Below are 20,264 nucleotides of genomic sequence, written 5' to 3'. Positions count from 1 at the left end.
ATTCTAGCTTATACCACGAAGATTCTGATTAAGGAATCCAAGAGATATGCACTCAATCTAAGGTAGAACGGAGGTGGTTGTCAGGCACACGTTCATAGGTGAGAATGATGATGAGTGTCACGGATCATCACATTCATCAAGTTGAGGAACAAGTGATATCTTAGAACAAGAATAAGCCGAATTGAATAAAAGAACAATAGTAATTGCATTGATACTCGAGGTACAGTAGAGCTCCACAACTTTATCTATGGTGTGTAGAAACTCTACCGTTGAAAATACATAAGAACAAGGTCTAGGCATGGCCAAATGGCCAGCCTCCAATGATCTAAGAACTAGACGTCCAAAGATGATCTAAAGATCTAAAGTGATCCAAAAATGAAAAATACAATAGCAAGAGGTCCTATTTGTAGTGAACTAGTAGCTTAGGGTTTACAAAGATGAGTAAATGACATAAAAATCCACTTCCGGGCCCACTTGGTTTGTGCTTGGACTGAGCATTGAAGCTTTCATGTGTAGAGACTTTTCTTGGAGTTAAACGCCAGCTTTTGTGCTAGTTTGGGCGTTTAACTCCCATTCTTGTGCCAGTTCCGGCGTTTTACGCCAGAATTCTTGAGCTGACTTGGAACACCTGTTTGGGCCATCAAATCTCGAGCAAAGTATAGACTATTATATGTTGCTGGAAATCCCAGTATGTCTACTTTGCAACGCAATTGAGAGCGCGCCAATTGGGCTTCTGTAGCTCCAGAAAATTCACTTCAAGTGCAAGGAGGTCAGAATCCAACAGCATCTGCAGTCCTTTTTAGCCTCTGAATTAGATTTTTGCTCAGTCCCTCAATTTTAGCCAGAAAATACCTGAAAATCACAGAAAAACACACAAACTCATAGTAAAGTCCAGAAAAGTGAATTTTAACTAAAAACTAATAAAAATATAATAAAAACTAACTAAAACATACTAAAAACATACTAAAAACAATGCCAAAAATTGTATAAATTATCCGCTCATCAGTGAACTGCATTTGAATTTTGTAAAACACAATACCAATGAAAATTGAAATTACTCATATTAGAGATGAGTTTTGCTTAGTGAGGCAAAAACACAAACACCTTGGTTTCAGTTTAGAACAGAGAACAAAAACAAAAAAATGCTTGATCTAGACTTCTCACCCACTTAATCATTGTTGATCTAATCAATCTCCAGCAACGGCACCAAAAACTTGATGGTGTTTTTGCGGAAAACGAATTTCCAACACACAAATCTAACCGGCAAGTGTACCGGATCGCATCAAGTAGTAATAACTCACAAGAGTGAGATCGATCCCACAGGGATTGATGGATCAAGCATCTTTAGTGGGTGATTAGTTTAGTCAAGTGATAAACCACTATTTTATGGTTTATCTTATGCTCAATTGAGTAGTTTTTATCAACTCTTTACTCACTTATTCATACAATTCGCATGTTTTACATTTTCCTTCCTGATTTTGTGCTATGATTGAAAACATGCTTCTTTGATCTTATATTTGCTTATTATTAATCCTCTCTTATGACGATTAGATGCCTTGATATGTGTGTTAAGTGTTTTCAGATATTATAGGGCAGGAATGGCTTGGAGGATGGAAAGGAAGCATGCAAAAGTGGAAGGAATACAAGAAGTTGGAGAAACTGCAAAGCTGTCAGCCTGACCCTCTTGCACTAAAACGACCATAACTTGAGCTACAGAGGTCCAAATGATGCGGTTCCAGTTGCATTGGAAAGCTAACGTTCGGGGCTTCGATTTGATATATAATGTACCATAGTGGCCCTGACGCTAGGCGACGCGACCGCGTGCTCCATGCGGCCGTGTTACAGTGACGGAAAACCAGCGTGGCAGATTTCTTCTCCAACGATTTCTGGGCTGTTTTCGACCCAGTTTTCGGCCCAGAAAACTTAGATTAGAGGCTATAAAGTAGAGGGATTGCATCCATTCAGATCAGGCTCTCATAATTCACTTTTTATTATTTTAGATGTAGTTTTTAGAGAGAGAGGTTCTCTCCTCTCTCTTAGGATTAGGATTTAGGACTTCTCTTAGTTTTAGGAGTGACTCTCAATCCCAGGTTCAATGTTCTTTGTATTTATTTATTTTCAATGTTCCTTTTATTTATTTCCTCAATTTAGTTTATGGATTCCTATGTTTAACTTAACTTCTTTATTTGGCTACAACTGCCCATGTTACTTTTGATATCTTTACTAGTGCTCATTGTGGTATTTCAAATTTATGATTGCTTTCTTTAATTTATGTTATTGGTGCTTATCCAAATTATTTTCATTTGAGTAGATTTTCTTCCCTTTTGGCTTTGGTTGATTAATTGGTGACTCTTGAGTTATCAAACTCATTGTTGATTGAAAATTGGAATTAATTCATCCACTTAACTTACCTTCATAATTAGAGGTTAACAAAGTGGGATAAAAGTCCAATTTTCATTACAATTGATAAGGATAACCAGGATAGGGCTTCCAGTTCTTATACCTTGCCAAAGGTTTATTTTACAGTTATTATTATTTTATTTTACTTGTCATATAACATATTCCCACTTTACTTCCAAAACCCCAATTTACAAACTCATAACCAATAATAAGAACATACTTTCCTGCAATTCCTTGAGAAGACGACCCGAGGTTTAAATGCTTCGGTTATCAATTTATTTAGGGGTTTGTTACTTGTGACAACCAAAACGTTTGTACGAAGGGATTTCTGTCGGTTTAGAGACTATATCTACAACGTGACTGTTTTTATGAAATTCTTTAGTGGCAAAAATCCTAACGTCAAAATGGCGCCGTTGCCGGGGAATTGCAAACGTGTGCCTTATTATTGGTTATTGTAAATATTTTTCAAAAAAAAATATTTTTCTTTCACTTGTTTATTTGTTTCTCCTTTTTCCCCCTTATTTCTGATAACTACTATGAATTCTCACCCTTCCCGCTTTAAGTTTGGTTCTAACTTTGTTGAAGGAAATAGAAACCACAGCAGGAATATGCATCAAGGTCAAACCAATCAAGGATGGATAGAGCCAAGAGGATCTAATCAACCCTTCAGGCAACAACACCATCCTAGATATCATGGACAAAGACCAGGCTACAATGCATCCCAAGCTGATAGATATGGTGGACTGACATCGGGATTTTTGCCAGTAAAGAATTTCATAAAAACAGTCGCGTTGTAGATATAGTCTCTAAACCGACGGAAATCCCTTCGTACAAAGTTTTGGTTGTCACAAGTAACAAACCCCTTTAAAATTGATAACCGAGTATTAAACCTCGGGTTGTCTTCTCAAGGAATTGCAGGGAGATATGTTCTTATTATTGGCTATGAAAAAGATAAAATTGGGGTTTTGAGAATGAGGAATAAATATGGCAAATAATTTAAATGACAATTAAAATAAATAAATACTGTAAAACAAATCCTTTGGCAAGGTACGAGAAATTGGAAATCCAGACTTAGTTATTCTTATCAATAATAATGAAAGTTGAATCTTAATTCCACTTAGTCGACCTTTGCTAAAGCAAAGGAAAGTCAAGGGACTAATTAATTGGCCTTCGAATCCCATTTATTTCCTAAGAAAAGGTTGGGATTATTGAAGTTCAGTTCAATTAGCAAAGATAATAGTTATCAATTATGTTGAGCTAAGATAACTCCTGAGTTACTGATTTCTTAACCAAGACCAAAAGGAAAGGAAATTAAAGCTGCTGGAATAAAAAAATGCTTTTAGATGGGAAGTAATAATCATGTAAATAAAAGAAAGCAATATTAAACTGAAATACCTCAATTAACATTAATTTAAAAGAGTAATTTGTAACATGGAAGAGTTCATAAATTAAATTGGGATAAATAAAAATAAAGAACCTGTGATTGAGAGTCACTCCTAAAACTAAGAGAAGTCCTAAATCCTAATCCTAGGAGAGAGAGGAGAGAACCTCTCTCAAAACTAGATCTAAATCATCGAAAGTGAATTATTAGAGCCTCCTCATGAATAGATGCATTTTCCCACTTTATAGCCTCTAATCTGTGTTCTCTGGGCCGAAAACTGGGTCAGAAATAGCCTAGAAGTCACTTCCAGCACTTTCTGGTTCGTACAGGTTGCGGAAAAGTGACGCGGCCGCATGGCTCACGCGGCCGCGCGGGTTGCATTCCTGCCAGGTCACGCGTCCGCGTGACCCATGCATTCGCGTCGCCTGGCGTCAGGGCAGCTATGGCAAATTATATATCAAATCGAAGTCCTGGACGTTAGCTTTCCAATGCAACTGGAACCGCGTCGTTTGGATCTCTGTAGCTAAAGTTATCGCTGTTTGAGTGCGAAGAGGTCAGGCTAAACAGCTTAGCAGTTTCTCTAACTTCTTGTATTCCTTCCACTTTTGCATGCTTCCTTTCCATCCTCTGAGTCATTCCTGCCTTGTAATCTCTGAAAACACTTAATATACATATCAAGGCATCTAACGGTATAAAAGGAGAATTAATATTAATAAAATTAAGGTCAAAGAAGCATGTTTTCAATCAAAGCACATAATTAGGAAGGAAAATGTAAAACATGCAAATAGTATGAATAAGTAGGCAAAGAGTTGATAAAAACCACTCAATTGAGTACAAGATAAACCATGAAATATGGGTTTATCATGGACCACCTTGAAGCTACCAACAAGCCCCACCCTATGCTCAGAGATCATCCTTTCAACACAACCTCAACCCACCACACTCACAAGCCCCTTTCCACCATTCACCTCTATATGACCCCAATCCTTGTTCACCACACCAACCACCATATGAACCATACACAGAACCACCACCTCAGTATACACCATCTCCTTATCCTTATCAAGATAAACCACTTTCCTACCATGAACCCTTTCTCCCAACAATTGAACCCTCCTATCCACCCCAAATCTCCTTGGAAAAAGTAATTGCTGATCTAAACTCTACTATACAAGCTCTCGCCGCCCAAATCGGATTACCAAATCCCTTCAACAATCAACCCTCAAGCTCTAGTACACTTTCTTTTCAACCACAAAATGATCTATCCATCCCATCACCACCATCCATGGAAGAGCACCCACATCCATCAATCCAAGAGCAACATGATCCCACTGATACTATTGACATAGAACAAGAGAGAAGGGATCATCTTGGGGAATCCATACTTCATAAGGAGCTAGAGGAGGCACTAAGGGTGAAAGTAGTAGACACCCTTGAAGTTGACAGCACGGTTGAAGAACTAGTGAAAGAAGACAACAAGGAGGATTTTATACTTAAAGGTAAAGAAATAGTTGGAAGGAAAATCATTGAGGACGAATATGATTGCATACTTAATTACCTGGATTAAGAAAGAAATCGATTACCTTTCCAACGTTCGGACATTCAAAGAACCCCCATGATTTCATGTGGGAAATCTACTGAAGAATGTAGCAGGAAGGAAAAATTGGGCACTGAGGTGGATAGTGAACAGCACGATTTGATATTGGAACAAGTGGAGGAAGCCGGAATTATTGAAAAAGAAGAGGAGGCAGTAGTTGAAGACTTAGGAGATGCTGAACCTCCATGGGAAAGTCAAGTTATAGAACATCCTTCAAAGACGTTTGAAGCTGATGTTGAGGAAGGTGTACAACCTCCAAGGTATATCACAGTTGAAGACTTGGAAGAGGTTGATCAAGTGATGGAGATTCAAGAAGAAGAAGCACAACCTCTCATGCCCTTGGAAAGCAATGAAGAGAAGATTGAATTGGAAGAGAGCTACCAAGAGGAAGAGGTTGAAATTGAAAAAGCTTGCAAAGAGGTGGTAGTTATCCGAAAAGAGCACAAGGGAGTGGAGCTTGCAATCTCATTAAAAATACCTCCCCCTAAGTCGCCATCATCCTTCACAACATTCAAGTGGGTAAAATTCATATCCCTTAGCTTTCTAATTCCACTTGAATATGGGCTACTGGAGACGAATGGTCAACTTAGAGCTCTTTGTGACATTAAGAGTAAGCGGAAGATGGCCAGTGGTAAGAATTGTCCTGCAAGGTTCATTGATGAGCGGATAATTTATACGCTTTTTGGCATTGTTTTTAGGTAGTTTTTAGTAAGTTCAAGCTACTTTTAGGGATGTTTTCATTAGTTTTTATGTTAAATTCACATTTCTGGACTTTGCTATGAGTTTGTGTGTTTTTCTGTAATTTCAGGTAATTTCTGGCTGAAATTGAGGGACTTGAGCAAAACTCTGAAAAAAGGCTGACAAAAGGACTGCTGATGCTGTTGGAATCTGACCTCCCTGCACTCAAAATGGATTTTCTGGAGCTACAGAACTTCAAATGGCGCGCTCTCAACGGCGTTGGAAAGTAGACATCCAGAGCTTTCCAGTAATATATAATAGTCCATACTTTATTCGGAAATTGACGACGTAACTTGGCGTTGAACGCCAAGTACATGCTGCTGTCTGGAGTTAAACGCCAGAAAAACATCATGATCCGGAGTTGAACGCCCAAAACACGTCATAACTTGGAGTTCAACTCCAAGAGAAGCGTCAGCTCGTGGATAGATCAAGCTCAGCCCAAGCATACACCAAGTGGGCCCTAGAAGTAGATTTATGCATCAATTACTTACTCATGTAAACCCTAGTAGCTAGTTTATTATAAATAGGACTTTTTACTAGTGTATCAGACATCTATGGACGCCTAGTTCTTAGACCATGGGGGCTGGCCATTCGGCCATGCCTGAACCTTTCACTTATGTATTTTCAACGGTGGAGTTTCTGCACACCATAGACTAAGGGTGTGGAGCTCTGCTGTACCTCAAGTTTCAATACAATTACTATTACTTTTCATTCAATTCTCTCTTATTCTTATTCCAAGATATACGTTGCACAACACTTTGATGAATGTGATGATCCGTGACACTCATCATCATTCTCACCTATGAACGCGCGTGATTGACAACCACTTCCGTTCTACCTTAGGCCGGGCGCATATCTCTTAGATTCCCCAACAGAATCTTCGTGGTATAAGCTAGATGGATGGCGGCATTCATGGGGATCCGGAAAGTCTAACCTTGTCTGTGGTATTCCGAGTAGGATCCTGGGAATCTGGAAAGTCTACCTTGTCTGTGGTATTCCGAGTAGGATTCCGGTATTGAATGACTGTGACGAGCTTCAAACTCCTGAAGGCTGGGCGTTAGTGACAGACGCAAAAGAATCAATGGATTCTATTCCAACCTGATTGAGAATCGACAGATGATTAGCCGTGTTGTGACAGAGCATTTGGAACGTTTTCACTGAGAGGATGGGATGTAGCTATCAACCAAGGGTGATGCCTCTAGACGATTAGTCGTGCAGTGACAGCGCATAGGACCATTTTCCTGAGAGGATTGAAAGTAGCCATTGATGATAGTGAAGCCCTACATACAGCTTGCCATGGAAAGGAGTAAGAAGGATTAGGAGAGAGAGTAGTGAAGCAGAGTTTCAAGAGGAGCACAGCATCTCCATACGCTTATCTGAAATTCCCACTCTTGATTTACATAAGTATTTCTATCCCTTTTATTTTCTTTTTATTATTGATTTTCGAAAACCAAAACTATTTAATCTGCCTAACTGAGATTTACAAGGTGACCATAGCTTGCTTCATACCAACAATCTCTGTGGGATCGACCCTTACTCGCGTAAGGTTTATTACTTGGACGACCCAGTACACTTGCTGGTTAGTTGAACGGAGTTGTGAATTCAACTGGTGCCATAATAATGATTTTATACAAATACAAAAGAATATGGATCACAATTTCGTCCACCAAGTTTTTGGCGCCGTTGCCGGGGATTGTTCGAGTATGGACAACTGACGGTTCATCTTGTTGCTCAGATTAGGTAATTTTCTTTTCAAAAATCTTTTTCAAAAATTTTTCTTTTATTTTTCGTTTTTTTTCAAAAAATATTTTCGAAAAAATTAATAAAAATCCAAAAAAATTTAGAAAATCATAAAAACCAAAAATATTTTGTGTTCTTGTTTGAGTCTTGAGTCAATTTTTAAGTTTGGTGTCAATTGCATGCTTTAAAAATTTTTCTTGCATTTTTTTTCGAAAATTTCATGCATTCATAGTGTTCTTCATGATCTTCAAGTTGTTCTTGGTAAGTCTTCTTGTTTGATCTTGATATTTTCTTGTTTTGTGTCTTTTCTTGTTTTTCATGTGCATCTTTGCATTCATATTTTTCACGTATTAAAGATTTCTAAGTTTGGTGTCTTGCATGTTTTCTTTGCATCAAAAATTTTTTCAAAATTATGTTCTTGATGTTCATCATGATCTTCAAAGTGTTCTTGTTGTTCATCTTGACATTCATAGCATTCTTGCATGCATTCATTGTTTTGATCTAAAAATTTCATGCATTGAGTATTTTTGTTGTTTTTCTCTCTCATAATTAAAAATTCAAAAATCAAAAAAATATCTTTTCCTTATTTTCCTCCAAATTTTCGAAATTTTGGGTTGACTTGGTCAAAAATTTTTAAAATTAGTTGTTTCTTACAAGTCAAGTCAAAATTTCAAATTTTAAAAATCTTATCTTTTCAAAATCTTTTTCAAAAATCATATCTTTTTCATTTTTTTCTATTTTTCGAAAATTTCAAAAATCTTTTTCAAAATATTTTCAAAATCTTTTTCTTATCTTTACATCTAATTTTCGAAAATTAGCTAACAATTAATGTGATTGGTTCAAAAATTTGAAGTTTGTTACTTTCTTGTTAAGAAAGGTTCAATCTTTAAGTTCTAGAATCTTATCTTGTAGTTTCTTGTTAGTCAAGTCATTTTAAAAAAAAAAATTAAATCTTTCTCAAAATATCTTTTTATTAAAATTTTTATCTTATCTTTTTATCTTATCCTTCTCAAAATTTTATCTTTTTCAAAATTTGATTTCAAAATATCTTATCTAAACTTCTTATCTTCTTATCTTTTTCAAATTTGATTTTAAAATCTTTTTCAATCAACTAACTAACTTTTTGTTTGTTTCTTATCTTTTTCAAAACCACCTAACTACTTTTCCCTCTTCAATTTTCGAAAATACCTCTCTCTTTTTCAAAAATTCTTTTTAATTAATTAATTGTTTTAAATTTTAATTTCAATTATATTTTATCTTGAATTTTCAAAAATTACTAACCTCTTTTTCAAATTTATTTTCGAAATTTCCCTTCTCTTTTCTTCTTCTATTTAATTATTTAATTACTAACACTTCTCTTCACCTCTCTTCATCCAAAAATCCGAATCCATCCTTCTACATTCTTCTCCCCTTTCTTCTTCTACTAACATAAAGGAATCTCTATACTGTGACATAGAGGATTCCTCTTTCTTTTCTTGTTTTCTTCTCTTTCATATGAGCAGGAACAGGGAAAAAGGCACTCTTGTTGAAATTGATCCAGAACCTGAAAGGACTCTGAAGAGAAAATTAAGAGAAACTAAATCACAACAATCCAGAAACAACCTTTCAGAAATTTTCGAACAAGAGAAGGAGATGGCAGCCGAAAATAATAATAATAATGCAAGGAGAATGCTTGGTGACTTCACAAAACCAACGTCCAAATTTGATGGAAGAAGCATCTCCATTCCTGCCATTGGAGCCAATAACTTTGAGCTTAAGCCTCAACTAGTTGCCTTAATGCAACAAAACTGCAAGTTTTATGGACTTCCATCTGAAGATCCTTATCAGTTTTTAACTGAGTTCTTGCAGATCTGTGAGACTGTAAAGACGAATGGAGTTGATCCTGAAGTCTATAGACTCATGCTTTTCCCTTTTGCTGTAAGAGACAGAGCTAGAATATGGTTAGATTCGCAACCTAAGGATAGCCTGGACTCCTGGGATAAGCTGGTCACTGCCTTCATGGATAAATTCTTTCCTCCTCAAAAGCTGAGCAAGCTGAGAGTGGATGTTCAAACCTTCAAACAAAAAGATGGTGAATCCCTCTATGAAGCTTGGGAAAGATACAAGCAGCTGACCAAAAGATGTCCATCTGACATGTTTTCAGAATGGACCATATTAGATATATTCTATTATGGCCTCTCTGAATTTTCGAAAATGTCATTGGACCATTCTGCAGGTGGATCTATTCACCTGAAGAAAACACCTGCAGAGGCTCAAGAACTCATTGACATGGTTGCAAACAACCAGTTCATGTACACTTCTGAGAGGAATTCCGTGAATAATGGGATACCTCAGAAGAAAGGTGTTCTTGAAATTGATGCTCTGAATGCCATATTGGCTCAGAACAAAGTGTTGACTCAACAGGTCAACATGATCTCTCAAAATCTGAATGGATGGCAACATGCAGCCAACAGTACTAGAGAGGCAGCTTCTGAAGAAGCTTATGATCCTGAGAACCCTGCCATGGCAGAGGTTAATTACATGGGTGAACCTTATGGAAACACCTATAACAAATCATGGAGAAATCATCCAAATTTCTCATGGAAGGATCAACAAAAACCTCAACAAGGTTTTAACAATGGTGGATGTAATAGGCTGAGCAATAGCAAGCCATATCCATCATCTTTTCAACAACAGACAGAGAATTCTGAACAAAACACTTCTAATTTAGCCAATATAGTCTCTGATCTATCAAAGGCCACTTTCAGTTTCATGAATGAGACAAGATCCTCCATTAGAAATTTGGAGGCACAAGTGGGCCAGATGAGTAAGAAAGTCATTGAAACTCCTCCCAGTATTCTCCCAAGTAATACAGAAGAGAATCCAAAAGGAGAGTGCAAGGCCATTGATGTGATCAACATGGCCGAATGCACAAGGGAGGAAGAGGACGAAAATCCTAGTGAGGAAGACCTCCTGGGACGTCCCTCAAGTAAGAAGGAGTTTCCTATTAAGGATCCAAAGGAATCTGAGGCTCATATAGAGACCATAGAGATTCCATTAAATCTCCTTCTGCCATTCATGAGCTCTGAAGACTATTCTTCCTCTGAAGAGGATGAAGATGTGACTGAAGAGCAAGTTGCTCAATACTTAGGAGCTATCATGAAGCTGAATGCCAAGTTGTTTGGTAATGAGACTTGGGAAAGTGAACCTCCCTTGCTCATTAGTGAACTAGATACTTGGATTCAGAAAACTCTACCTCAAAAGAAACAAGACCCTGGCAAGTTCTTAATACCTTGCACCATAGGCACCATGAACTTTGAAAAAGCTCTGTGTGATCTAGGGTCAGGGATAAATCTTATGCCACTCTCTGTAATGGAGAAGCTGGGGATCATTGAGGTACAGCCTGCCTTGTTCTCATTACAATTGGCAGACAAGTCATTGAGACAAGCTTATGGATTAGTAGAGGACGTGCTAGTAAAGGTTGAAGGCCTTTACATCCCTGCTGGTTTCATAATCTTAGACACTAGGAAGGAAGAGGATGATTGCATCATCCTTGGAAGACCTTTCCTAGCCACAGCAGGAGCTGTGATAGATGTCAACAGAGGTGAATTAGTCCTTCAATTGAATGGGGACTACCTTGTGTTTAAGGCACATGGCCATCCCTCTGTGACAAAAGAGAGTAAGCATGAAGAGCTTCTTTCAGTTCAGAGTCAAGAAGAGCCCCCACAGTCAAACTCTAAGTTTGGTGTTGGGAGGCCACAACCAAACTCTAAGTTTGGTGTTAAGATCCCATATCCAAACTCTAAGTTTGGTGTTGGGACTATACAACATTGACCTGATCACCTTGTGGCTCCATGAGAGCCACTGTCAAGCTATTGACATTAAAGAAGTGCTTGTTGGGAGGCAACCCAATTTTATTTATCTAATTTTTATTTTATTCTATTTTATTGTTATTTTGTGTTTTATTAGGTACATGATCATGAGGAGTCACGAAAAAATCATAAAAATTAAAAACAGAGTCAAAAACAGCAGAAGAAAAAATTTACACCCTGGAGGACGCACAGGCTGGCGTTCAACGCCAGTAAGATGCATCTGGCCGGCGTTCAACGCCAGAACAGAGCATCATTCTGGCGCTGAACGCCAGAAACAAGCAACATTCTGGCGCTGAACGCCAGGAATGTGCCTGGAGAAGAAAAGCTGGCGCTGAACGCCAGTAACAAGCATGAAACTGGCGTTGAACGCCAGAAACATGCTTTACATGGGCGTTGAACGCCCAGAATGTGCACCAATGGGCGTTTAAACGCTAGAATGGTGTGTAAAGGCATTTTACATGCCTATTTGGTGCAGGGATGGAATTCCTTGACACCTCAGGATCTGTGGACCTCACAGGATCCCCACCTACCTCGCCCTCTCTCTCTCCATTCATGGTCATCCCTTCTGTTTTTCATTCACCACTCACTTCTAGCCACTCTTCCCCACTCACCTTCAAAATTCAAAACTCTTCCCCACCCAAACCCACCCATATAGCCGAATACACACATCCCTCCATCTCCTCCATCTCTTCTCCTTCTTCTTCATCTTTTCTTTCTTCTCTTGCTCGAGGGCGAGCAATTTTCTAAGTTTGGTGTGGTAAAAGCATAGCTTTTTGCTTTTCCATAACCATTAATGGCACCTAAGGCCAGAGACATCCAAAAAAATAGGGAAGACAAAAGCTTCCACCTCTGAGTCATGGGAGATGGAAAGACTCATGTAAAGGGTTTATAGCTCAGTGGTAGAACATGTGGCTGCAAATCAAGAGATCCCTGAGATACCTCAGGGGATATATTGTCCTCCACACAAATATTGGAAGCAACTAAGGGTAGGAACACAAAAAATTATTAGGAATCATTCAACAGAAGCAAGGAAGAGACATAGAGGAGCTCAAAGAGCACCATTGGACCTTCAAGAAGGCGCCACCCTCATTCAAGTGGATTCATTCCTTGTTCTTATTTCTTTCTGCTTTTCGGCTTTTAATGTTGTGTTTATTTATGTTTGGTGTCTCTACTTCATGATCATTAGTATGTAGTAACTATGTCTTAAAGCTATGAATAAATTCCATTAATCCTTCACCTCTCTTAAATGAAAAATGTTTTAATTCAAAAGAACAAGAAGTACATGAATTTCGAATTTATCCTTGAATTTAATTTAATTATATTGATGTGGTGACAATACTTTTTGTTTTCTGAATGAATGCTTGAACAGTGCATATGTCTTTTGATCTTGTTGTTTATGAATGTTAAAATTGTTGGCTCTTGAAAGAATGATGAACAAAGAGAAATGTTATTGATGATCCGAAAAATCATGAAATTGATTCTTGAAGCAAGAAAAAGCAGTGAAAATTAAAAAGCTTGCGGAAAAAAAAAATTGGCGAAAAAAAAATAGAAAGAAAAAGAAAAAGCAAGCAGAAAAAGCCAATAGCCCTTAAAACCAAAAGGCAAGGGTAAAAAGGATCCAAGGCTTTGAGCATCAATGGATAGGAGGGCCTAAGGAAATAAAGTCTAGGCCTAAGCGGCTAAATCAAGCTGTCCCTAACCATGTGCTTGTGTCATGAAGGTCCAAGTGAAAAGCTTGAGACTGAGTGGTTAAAGTCGTGATCCAAAGCAAAAAGAGTGTGCTTAAGAGCTCTGGACACCACTAACTGGGGACTCTAGCAAAGCTGAGTCACAATCTGAAAAGGTTCACCCAGTTATGTGTCTGTGGCATTTATGTATCCGGTGGTAATACTGGAAAACAAAGTGCTTAGGGCCACGGCCAAGACTCATAAGTAGCTGTGTTCAAGAATCAACATACTTAACTAGGAAATTCAATAACACTATCCAAAATTCTAAGTTCCTAAAGAAGCCAATCATTCAAAACTTCAAAGGAAAAAGTGAGATGCCAAAACTGTTCAGAAGCAAAAAGCTACAAGTCCCGCTCATCTAATTATAATTAATATTCATTGATATTCTGGAATTTATAGTATATTCTCTTCTTTTTATCCTAATTGATTTTTGGTTGCTTGGGGACAAGCAACAATTTAATTTTGGTGTTGTGATGAGCGGATAATTTATACGCTTTTTGGCATTGTTTTTAGGTAGTTTTTAGTAAGTTCAAGCTACTTTTAGGGATGTTTTCATTAGTTTTTATGTTAAATTCACATTTCTGGACTTTGCTATGAGTTTGTGTGTTTTTCTTTAATTTCAGATAATTTCTGGCTGAAATTGAGGGACTTGAGCAAAACTCTGAAAAAAGGCTGACAAAAGGACTGCTGATGCTGTTGGAATCTGACCTCCCTGCCCTCAAAATGGATTTTCTGGAGCTACAGAACTCCAATTGGCGCGCTCTCAACGGCGTTGGAAAGTAGACATCCATAGCTTTTCAGCAATATATAATAGTCCATACTTTATTCGGAAATTGACGACGTAACTTGGCGTTGAACGCCAAGTACATGCTGCTGTCTGGAGTTAAACGCCAGAAAAACGTCATGATCCGGAGTTGAACGCCCAAAACACGTCATAACTTGGAGTTCAACTCCAAGAGAAGCCTCAGCTCGTGGATAGATCAAGCTCAGCCCAAGCATACACCAAGTGGGCCCTAGAAGTGGATTTATGCATCAATTACTTACTCATGTAAACCCTAGTAGCTAGTTTATTATAAATAGGACTTTTTACTAGTGTATCAGACATCTATGGACGCCTAGTTCTTAGACCATGGGGGCTGGCCATTCGGCCATGCCTGAACCTTTCACTTATGTATTTTCAACGGTGGAGTTTCTGCACACCATAGACTAAGGGTGTGGAGCTCTGCTGTACCTCAAGTTTCAATACAATTACTATTACTTTTCATTCAATTCTCTCTTATTCTTATTCCAAGATATACGTTGCACAACACTTTGATGAATGTGATGATCCGTGACACTCATCATCATTCTCACCTATGAACGCGCGTGATTGACAACCACTTCCGTTCTACCTTAGGCCGGGCGCATATCTCTTAGATTCCCCAACAAAATCTTCGTGGTATAAGCTAGATGGATGGCGGCATTCATGGGGATTCGGAAAGTCTAACCTTGTCTGTGGTATTCCGAGTAGGATCCTGGGAATCTGGAAAGTCTACTTTGTCTGTGGTATTCCGAGTAGGATTCCGGTATTGAATGACTGTGACGAGCTTCAAACTCCTGAAGGCTGGGCGTTAGTGACAGACGCAAAAGAATCAATGGATTCTATTCCAACCTGATTGAGAACCGACAGATGATTAGCTGTGCTGTGACAGAGCATTTGGAACGTTTTCACTGAGAGGATGGGATGTAGCTATCAACCAAGGGTGATGCCTCCAGACGATTAGCCGTGCAATGACAGCGCATAGGACCATTTTCCCGAGAGGATTGAAAGTAGCCATTGATGATAGTGAAGCCCTACATACAGCTTGCCATGGAAAGGAGTAAGAAGGATTGGAAGAGAGAGTAGTGAAGCAGAGTTTCAAGAGGAGCACAACATCTCCATACGCTTATCTGAAATTCCCACTCTTGATTTACATAAGTATTTCTATCCCTTTTATTTTCTTTTTATTATTGATTTTCGAAAACGAAAACTATTTAATCTGCCTAACTGAGATTTACAAGGTGACCATAGCTTGCTTCATACCAACAATCTCTGTGGGATCGACCCTTACTCGCGTAAGGTTTATTACTTGGACGACCCAGTACACTTGCTGGTTAGTTGAACGGAGTTGTGAATTCAACTGGTGCCATAATAATGATTTTATACAAATACAAAAGAATATGGATCACAATTTCGTCCACCATTCATTATGGTTGGAAGCTTTAAGTTTAAACGCAAAGGTTGGTGCAAAGCTCAACTGAATGGGTCTAGGAAGTTGTCTGGCTGCTTTAGTGAGAATTCAAATTGCCTGCCACCCGGTTGGAACACCAATGATCAACAAGAAGATGGGTGTAAAGGCAAGATTTGGGATCCTGGAATCTGCTCTGACATTTGTCACCCCGGGAGCCTAAGAATCTGTTTGAAGCTTCTTAAGGGCTTTACATGCTTAGTTTGGGACCCCGGAGGTTACTGGAGATACAAACATTGGTGGAGATTTCTGGATGAATACAAGCACAGGCCACCATAACAGGAAGCTCATCCAATGTCCAACTTAAGGACTTTAACTAAAAGTGCTAGGTGGGAGACAACCCACCAAGGTATGATCTTTCCTTTTTTTTTCAATTATAATTTTATTTAGTTTTGTTTAATTTTGAATTTTATTTTATTTCATTGAACCTGGAGTTTTGCATAACATTCATATTAATATTGCATTCTGCATATTGCATATATATAAAAAAAATACCACGCGACGCGACCGCATCAGCGACGCGTCCGCGTCGCGAGAAGAGGGGAGAAAATAAAAAACGAATAGAGAGTCACGCGAGAGCGTGGCTGGAGGCGTGCCAATGGCACAAATCGTCCCACGCGACCGCGTCGCTAACGCAAAGTAGCGCCTAGACTTTTACTTTCTTGGAGGCCTTGTGTTCGAACATTGGAGGTTGAAAACAAGCCAATTCCTTTCATTTGAGCGCTACTTCCTTCCCTCTTGAGCTTGGGTTCGAAACCCATGGGTGGCACTTGGAGTTAATTTTTCTTCAATTTTTCCATGAGGAGCCCGAAATTGCTCTTGATGAGAGCAGAGTAGAATTTTTGCTCTTCCTTGTTTCTTGGCTTGAATTTGTGCTCCGCTCTCAAGGGGGGTAGAGCAGTGAAGCCTTGCATGCTTGGTTCATTGTTGTGCTCCCTTGGAGAGCAGTGTGCTCTTGGGGAGAGCAGTGTGGCTTCCCTCCTTCATTTTGCCACACTATTTTCTTCCTTGGGCCACACTTCTTAGGCCACGCTTTCTTGTTTTCTTCTTTTCTTCACCTACAATTAATCAAAACAACCAATCAAAGTATCACCAAATTCACAAGGTTTATAAATCATTAAAAATCAATTAAATTTAGCTCAAACCTCATGATTTAGCATCAATTAAATGGTGGTTGTTTAATTCAAAGAAACCATGCATTTCCATTCCAAATTACCTACTTAGAATGCAAGAAAGTGCATAAAAACTAGTGAAACAAGTGAAATTAGCTTGAAAAATGGGCATATGATGACTTGTCATCACCCTTCACCACTTGGATATGCCTCAACACAAAATTTTTGCCCACATCCATATAATTCTTCTCACCACTCACACAATTCATTGCATTACACACAATCTTACAATCCACAAAATCCATATCATTACCCACAAGAGTCATACCACTCTCAAAACATACAACCACAAAGCAACCAATTTTATTCACAAAATAGCCACCCTCAACCTCCAAATTCCAACCCAGCTGCACACCCTCCCCTCGAGGATAAGCTATCAAGGATAGAGAACCTACTGGCAATGCTCCTGGAAGAATCTAAGGACACGAGGACTTTCCAAGAGGAAGTAAAATCCATTATGCAGAACCAGGGGGTTGCCATTAAGAAGCTTGAGGCACAAGTTAGATATCTATCAAAGCAAATCCATACCCATAATTCTCTCAGTGGTACCATGGCAAACTCAAGGGAGGAATCAAAAGAACAAGAAAGGGAGGCACCCATACCAAGTGAGATTTCTATGATGAAGGAGGAGGTTGTGAAAATATATAAGCCTAAGGCTCCATACCCACAGAGGTTACTAGTGGTGACAAAGGAACATGCAAACCTACTCCCAAAAGACTCAATGCAACATCATGTAGAAGAAAGGGAGGAAATCAATCAAGGGAGCCCACACTCCAATGAAATAGAGAGTTGCATAGAGGGTGAGTTCATTGAACCACCAATTCAAGAAGCACTTGATGAAGAGGACGATCCAACCATCATACAACACCCAACTTCTGGAATCAAGGTGATGAAGGCAATCAACATGAGCACTAAAAAGAGGATGGTGACCAAGAAAAGAAGGACAATATCCATGAAGAAGAAAAGGTCAACCAAAAGCCATCCCACCCCTACTCCAACAAGCAAGTTTACTCAAGCTAACAACAAAAGAAAGCTTGCTAGGGAGAGGCACTCTAAGCAAGGGGCATTAACTGGCTCCTCTTTCCTCTTGAGGTCATTCCTCTTAACAAACTGGAAGAAGAGGAAGAAAGTCATGAACAAAATGTCAAGCTAATGACATTAAAAGAGCGCTTGTTGGGAGGCAACCCAACCGTAGGTAACATTTTCTTTCCTTGCTTAGTTTACTTTCAATAATTTGGCATATGATTGCATTCTAAGTTTGGTGTTGCCATGCAACAGTTTCATTTTCAATCTTCATTGGGTACTTGTAACATTCTAAATTGAGAGTGTCACACTAAGTTTGGTGTTGCCACTTATTTTTCATGCAAGGTACCAAGCACACCACTTGCTAATGCAATCAAAATGTCTCTGTTTGTATCTCTTGTGCCTTTATTGTATCCTTAATTTTGCTTGTTTAAGCACATGCATTACTCACACTTCATTCTAAGACATTCATGATCCATCATAGACTCCATCACCACTGTTTTAATTGTTGCTTGAGTATAAGCAAGCATTCTAAGTTTGGTGTGGGAAGGGGAAGAATAGGAGGAAAAGGGAAACAACAATGAAGATGAACTACAAGGTGGTAAAGTTCCTTTTTCCTCTTACTTATTTTCAGCACTTTAAATTGCATGATTGTCTTATATCTCCTTTGTATGCATGTGTGATTACTCCTTGTAAATAAGCATAATTTGATATTTGATTTGTAACATGTTGCTATGATATCATGATTATCATCTTGAGTCTTACTTGCACCCAATATCTTTAAGAATGCAACAAAGAAATCATTCTTTTGAAAGGAAAATGATGAAGAATTTTATAAATCATGGGGCAAGCAAAAGATTAAGAGGAGTAGAGGTTCTAATTGTATGATTGTGTATTGAAGTTGCATGTTTGTGAAAACTTGCATAGGAGCTCATAGACAGGAAATGAAGTTTAGAGAAGTATTTTGGAATTTCTCAAATATCTATTGATCCAAGAAGCAGTAACAAAAGAAAACAAAAGAAAAAGAAAAACAAAGAACAAGCCCAAGGTTCTGAGCATCAATTACTAGGAAGAAAAAGAAAGAAACAAGAATTCAAAGAGTTATTGTCCTAGTTAAATGCTTGTGGTAGATTTGTATCAAAGAGAGAGGCTTGAGCAAGTAAATCCTAAGGGGTGCTTCAACACCTAATACCTTAGACCAACTGGTTTGGGAGTATTAATTGAAAGCTTATCTTAAAAAGCCGCTTTGATACATGACACCTAGAGTCAAGGCCAAATTCCACAAAGAAAAAAATGCTAGAAAATAAGTGCTGCTTCAAGGTGACAATCTATAAAGAGGATTCCATAATATCATTTGAATGGAAGTCCTAAGATCTAAGACTTCCAAAATGTGAGGACTAATGAGCACTGGAATCCTTGCATAAGCATACAAATTAGAGTTCACCCCACTGTCACTTATTCACTTCACCCACTAATGCATCATAAGAAATTCTTCAATACATTCCAAATAAAGAGAATTCTTTGTGCATAGTTCTTTTCTTGCTTGGGGACAAGCAAGATTTAAGTTTGGTGTTGTGATGCCAAGGCATCTTGGCTAGTTTTACTAGCCATTTTTTGTATGCTTTAGGTTGGTTTCATGCATTTTCTTAGGAAATAAGCAAGTATTTAGTTGAAAATACAATTATACCATGATTCAAGCAAACATTGTAAATTTTGAATGATTTCATGAGAATTATGCATGAATTGAATGATAAATTGGATGATGCATGATCCCATGATTAAGAGCAAGACTTTGATGCACTTTGTTTGATTGATTTTAGGTAACAAGAAGCAGAGAAGAGCCACGTTAGTGTCTAAATTAGTGCCACTAACGTGGCCATTAACGTGGAGGAAAAGAGAAGCCCCAAAGTTAGTGAGAAAGTTAATGGCATTAACTTTGAAGAAGGAGAGCATGGAACGTTAGTGGTAAAAGTAAGCACCACTAACGTTAGCGAAGGACAAGATGACCCACGTTAGCTTCCACGTTAGTTACATTAACGTGGGAACTAACGTGGAAGGAAAGGGAAACGCCAACGTTAGTGGAAAAAGTGGGTGCCACTAACGTTTGTGAAGCAAGAAGACCCACGTTAGTTACATTAACGTGGGAACTAACGTGGAAGGAAAGGGAGACACCAAAGTTAGTGGAAAAGGTGAACACCATTAATGCTACCAAAGCAAAGGAAGACCCACGTTAATGGCCACGTTAGTTACACGTTAACTAACGTGGACACTAACGTGGGCAAAAGTCTCACCTGGCAGCCTGAATATGCCTTCTTCAAACAAGAATAACTTGAGCCACAAAACTCCAAATGAAGTGAATCCAACGGCA

The sequence above is a fragment of the Arachis stenosperma genome, chromosome 9, assembly GCF_014773155.1.
Source record: "Arachis stenosperma cultivar V10309 chromosome 9, arast.V10309.gnm1.PFL2, whole genome shotgun sequence".
Taxonomy (NCBI): Eukaryota; Viridiplantae; Streptophyta; class Magnoliopsida; order Fabales; family Fabaceae; genus Arachis; species Arachis stenosperma.
The sequence above is the reverse complement of the archived record's forward strand: the minus strand, read 5'-3'. Positions refer to the sequence as shown.